Below are 6000 nucleotides of genomic sequence, written 5' to 3'. Positions count from 1 at the left end.
ACATAATCCCATCACCAACTTCAGGAAACCGCTTGCAAAGGTAACGAAGCTTCTCATAAGATACACGGCTAGTGGGGTGTCACTTGAGGCAGACTGGCCAAAGTATCAAAAAAATGTGTATTTGGGTGAGCAACTAGCAGGAATCACTATGACACTCATAGGGTAGCCAATGCCTCGTCACCAGCATAATCACATCAGCAACTTCAAGAAACCCCTGGCAAAAGTTACAATGACTCTTAAGATACACAACTAGTGGCGTAGCTATCAGGCAGACTGGAAAGTGTATCTAAAAAATGTGTATTTGGGTGAAGAACTGGCAGGAATCTCTATGACTCTCTTGAGGTAGCCAATGCCTCGTCACCAGCAGAATCAAATCAGCAACTTCTAGAAACCCCTGGCAAAAGTAACGATGTTTCTCTTAAGATACACAACTAGTGGCGCATCGCTTCAGGCACACTGGAAACAGTGTCTAAAAAATGTGTATTTGGGTGAGCAACTGGAACGAAACACTGTGACTCTCTTAGGGTAACCAATATCTCGTCACCAGTATAATCACATCTTCAAAGTCAAGAAACCGCTGGCATGAGTAACGATGTTTCTCTTAAGATACACAACTAGTGGCGTATCGCTTCAGGCAGAATGGCCACAGTATCTCAAAATGTGTATTTGGGTGAGCAACTGGCAGGAAGCACAATGACTCTCTTAAGGTAGCCAATGCCTCATCACCAACATAATCCCATCACCAACTTCAGGAAACCGCTTGCAAAGGTAACGAAGCTTCTCATAAGATACACAGCTAGTGGGGTGTCACTTGAGGCAGACTGGCCAAAGTATCAAAAAAATGTGTATTTGGGTGAGCAACTAGCAGGAATCACTATGACACTCATAGTGTAGCCAATGCCTCGTCACCAGCATAATCACATCAGCAACTTCAAGAAACCCCTGGCAAAAGTTACAATGACTCTTAAGATACACTACTAGTGGCGTAGCTATCAGGCAGACTGGAAAGAGTATCTAAAAAATGTGTATTTGGATGAGCAAATGGCAGGAAACACTGTGACTCTCTTAGGGTAGCCAATATCTCGTCACCAGTATAATCACATCTTCAAAGTCAAGAAACCGCTGGCAAGAGTAACGATGTTTCTCTTAAGATACACAACTAGTGGCGTATCGCTTCAGGCAGACTGGCCACAGTATCTCAAAATGTGTATTTGGGTGAGCAACTGGTAGGAAGCTCTATGATTCTCTTAAGGTAGCCAATGCCTCGTCACCAACATAATCCCATCACCAACTTCAAGAAACCGCTTGCAAAGGTAACGAAGCTTCGCATAAGATACACAGCTAGTGGGGTGTCACTTGAGGCAGACTGGCCAAAGTATCAAAAAATGTGTATTTGGGTGAGCAATTAGCATGAATCACTATGACACTCATAGGGTAGCCAATGCCTCGTCACCAGCATAATGACATCAGCAACTTCAAGAAACCCCTGGCAAAAGTTACAATGACTCTTAAGATGCACAACTAGTGGAGTAGCTATCAGGCAGACTGGAGAGAGTATCTAAAAAATGTGTATTTGGGTGAAGAACTGGCAGGAATCTCTATGACTCTCTTGAGGTAGCCAATGCTTCGTCACCAGCAGAATCAAATCAGCAACTTCTAGAAACCCATTTCAAAAGTAACGATGTTTCTCTTAAGATACACAACTAGTGGCGTATCGCTTCAGGCACACTGGAAACAGTATCTAAAAAATGTGTATTTGGGTGAGCAACTGGCACGAAACACTGTGACTCTCTTAGGGTAGCCAATATCTCGTCACCAGTATAATCACAGCTTCAAAGTCAAGAAACCGCTGGCAAGAGTAACGATGTTTCTCTTAAGATACACAACTAGTGGCGTATCGCTTCAGGCAGACTGGCCACAGTATCTCAAAATGTGTATTTTGGTGAGCAACTGGCAGGAAGCACTATGACTCTCTTAAGGTAGCCAATACCTCGTCACCAACATAATCCCATCACCAACTTCAAGAAACCGCTTGCAAAGGTAACGAAGCTTCCCATAAGATACACAGCTAGTGGGGTGTCACTTGAGGCAGACTGGCCAAAGTATCAAAAAAATGTGTATTTGGGTGAGCAACTAGCAGGAATCACTATGACACTCATAGGGTAGCCAATGCCTCGTCACCAGCATAATCACATCAGCAACTTCAAGAAACCCCTGGCAAAAGTTACAATGACTCTTAAGATACACAACTAGTGGCGTAGCTATCAGGCAGACTGGAAAGAGTATCTAAAAAATGTGTATTTGGGTGAAGAACTGGCAGGAATCTCTATGACTCTCTTGAGGTAGCCAATGCTTCGTCACCAGCAGAATCAAATCAGCAACTTCTAGAAACCCCTTTCAAAAGTAACGATGTTTCTCTTAAGATACACAACTAGTGGCGTATCGCTTCAGGCAGACTGGCCACAGTATCTCAAAATGTGTATTTTGGTGAGCAACTGGCAGGAAGCACTATGACTCTCTTAAGGTAGCCAATGCCTCGTCACCAACTTAATCCCATCACCAACTTCAACAAACCGCTTGCAAAGGTAACAAATTTTCTCATAAGATACACAGCTAGTGGGGTGTCACTTGAGGCAGACTGGCCAAAGTATCAAAAAAATGTGTATTTGGGTGAGCAACTAGCAGGAATCACTATGATACTCTTAGGGTAGCCAATGCCTCGTCACCAGCATAATCACATCAGCAACTTCAAGAAACCACTTGCAAAGGTAACGAAGCTTCTCATAAGATACACAACTAGTGGGGTGTCACTTGAGGCAGACTGGCCTAAGTATCAAAAAAATGTGTATTTGGGTGAGCAACTAGCAGGAATCACTATGACACTCATAGGGTAGCCAATGCCTCGTCACCAGCATAATCACATCAGCAACTTCAAGAAAGCCCTGGCAAAAGTTACAATGACTCTTAAGATACACAACTAGTGGCGTAGCTATCAGGCAGACTGGAAAGAGTATCTAAAAAATGTGTATTTGGGTGAAGAACTGGCAGGAATCTCTATGACTCTCTTGAGGTAGCCAATGCCTCGTCACCAGCAGAATCAAATCAGCAACTTCTAGAAACCCCTTTCAAAAGTAACGATGTTTCTCTTAAGATACACAACTAGTGGCGTATCGCTTCAGGCACACTGGAAACAGTATCTAAAAAATGTGTATTTGGGTGAGCAACTGGCAGGAAACACTGTGACTCTCTTAGGGTAGCCAATATCTCGTCACCAGTATAATCACATCTTCAAAGTCAAGAAACCGCTGGCAAGAGTAACGATGTTTCTCTTAAGATACACAACTAGTGGCGTATCGCCTCAGGCAGACTGGCCACAGTATCTCAAAATGTGTATTTGGGTGAGCAACTGGCAGGAAGCACTAGGACTCTCTTAAGGTAGCCAATGCCTCGTCACCAACATAATCCCATCACCAACTTCAAGAAACCGCTTGCAAAGGTAACGAAGCTTCTCATAAGATACACAGCTAGTGGGGTGTCACTTGAGGCAGACTGGCCAAAGTATCAAAAAAATGTGTATTTGGGTGAGCAACTAGCAGGAATCACTATGACACTCATAGGGTAGCCAATGCCTCGTCACCAGCATAATCACATCAGCAACTTCATGAAACCCCTGGCAAAAGTTACAATGACTCTTAAGATACACAACTAGTGGCGTAGCTATCAGGCAGACTGGAAAGAGTATCTAAAAAATGTGTATTTGGGTGAAGAACTGGCAGGAATCTCTATGACTCTCTTGAGGTAGCCAATGACTCGTCACCAGCAGAATCAAATCAGCAAATTCGAGAAACCCCTTTCAAAAGTAACGATGTTTCTCTTAAGATACACAACTAGTGGCGTATCGCTTCAGGCACACTGGAAACAGTATCTAAAAAATGTGTATTTGGGTGAGCAACTGGCACAAAACACTGTGACTCTCTTAGGGTAGCCAATATCTCGTCACCAGTATAATCACAGCTTCAAAGTCAAGAAACCGCTGGCAAGAGTAACGATGTTTCTCTTAAGATACACAACTAGTGGCGTATTGCTTCAGGCAGACGCCACAATATCTCAAAATGTGTATTTGGGTGAGCAACTGGGAGGAAGCACTATGACTCTCTTAAGGTAGCCAATGCCTCGTCACCAACATAATCCCATCACCAACTTCAGGAAACCGCTTGCAAAGGTAACGAAGCTTCTCATAAGATACACGGCTAGTGGGGTGTCACTTGAGGCAGACTGTTCAAAGTATCAAAAAAATGTGTATTTGGGTGAGCAACTAGCAGGGATCACTATGACACTCATAGGGTAGCCAATGCCTCGTCACCAGCATAATCACATCAGCAACTTCAAGAAACCCCTGGCAAAAGTTACAATGACTCTTAAGATACACAACTAGTGGCGTAGCTATCAGGCAGACTGGAAAGTGTATCTAAAAAATGTGTATTTGGGTGAAGAACTGGCAAGAATCTCTATGACTCTCTTGAGGTAGCCAATGCCTCGTCACCAGCAGAATCAAATCAGCAACTTCTAGAAACCCCTGGCAAAAGTAACGATGTTTCTCTTAAGATACACAACTAGTGGCGTATCGCTTCAGGCACACTGGAAACAGTATCTAAAAAGTGTGTATTTGGGTGAGCAACTGGCACGAAACACTGTGACTCTCTTAGGGTAGCCAATATCTCGTCACCAGTATAATCACAGCTTCAAAGTCAAGAAACCGCTGGCAAGAGTAACGATGTTTCTCTTAAGATACACAACTAGTGGCGTATCGCTTCAGGCAGACTGGCCACAGTATCTCAAAATGTGTATTTGGGTGAGCAACTGACAGGAAGCACTATGACTCTCTTAAGATAGCCAATGCCTCGTCACCAACATAATCCCATCACAAACGTCAAGAACCGCTTGCAAAAGTAACGAAGCTTCTCATAAGATACACAGCTAGTGGGGTGTCACTTGAGGCAGACTGGCCAAAGTATCAAAAAAATGTGTATTTGGGTGAGCAACTAGCAGGAATCACTATGACACTCATAGGGTAGCCAATGCCTCGTCACCAGCATAATCACATCAGCAACTTCAAGAAACCCCTGGCAAAAGTTACAATGACTCTTAAGATACACAACTAGTGGCGTAGCTATCAGGCAGACTGGAAAGAGTATCTAAAAAATGTGTATTTGGATGAGCAACTGGCAGGAAACACTGTGACTCTCTTAGGGTAGCCAATATCTCGTCACCAGTATAATCACATCTTCAAAGTCAAGAAACCGCTGGCAAGAGTAACGATGTTTCTCTTAAGATACACAACTAGTGGCGTATTGCTTCAGGCAGACGCCACAATATCTCAAAATGTGTATTTGGGTGAGCAACTGGGAGGAAACACTATGACTCTCTTAAGGTAGCCAATGCCTCGTCACCAACATAATCCCATCACCAACTTCAGGAAACCGCTTGCAAAGGTAACGAAGCTTCTCATAAGATACACGGCTAGTGGGGTGTCACTTGAGGCAGACTGGCCAAAGTATCAAAAAAATGTGTATTTGGGTGAGCAACTAGCAGGAATCACTATGACACTCATAGGGTAGCCAATGCCTCGTCACCAGCATAATCACATCAGCAACTTCAAGAAACCCCTGGCAAAAGTTACAATGACTCTTAAGATACACAACTAGTGGCGTAGCTATCAGGCAGACTGCAAAGTGTATCTAAAAAATGTGTATTTGGGTGAAGAACTGGCAGGAATCTCTATGACTCTCTTGAGGTAGCCAATGCCTCGTCACCAGCAGAATCAAATCAGCAACTTCTAGAAACCCCTGGCAAAAGTAACGATGTTTCTCTTAAGATACACAACTAGTGGCGTATCGCTTCAGGCAGAATGGCCACAGTATCTCAAAATGTGTATTTGGGTGAGCAACTGGCAGGAAGCACAATGACTCTCTTAAGGTAGCCAATGCCTCATCACCAACA

Source organism: Schistocerca nitens, chromosome 3 (assembly GCF_023898315.1).
Source record: "Schistocerca nitens isolate TAMUIC-IGC-003100 chromosome 3, iqSchNite1.1, whole genome shotgun sequence".
In the NCBI taxonomy this organism is placed as follows: Eukaryota; Metazoa; Arthropoda; class Insecta; order Orthoptera; family Acrididae; genus Schistocerca; species Schistocerca nitens.
The sequence above is the reverse complement of the archived record's forward strand: the minus strand, read 5'-3'. Positions refer to the sequence as shown.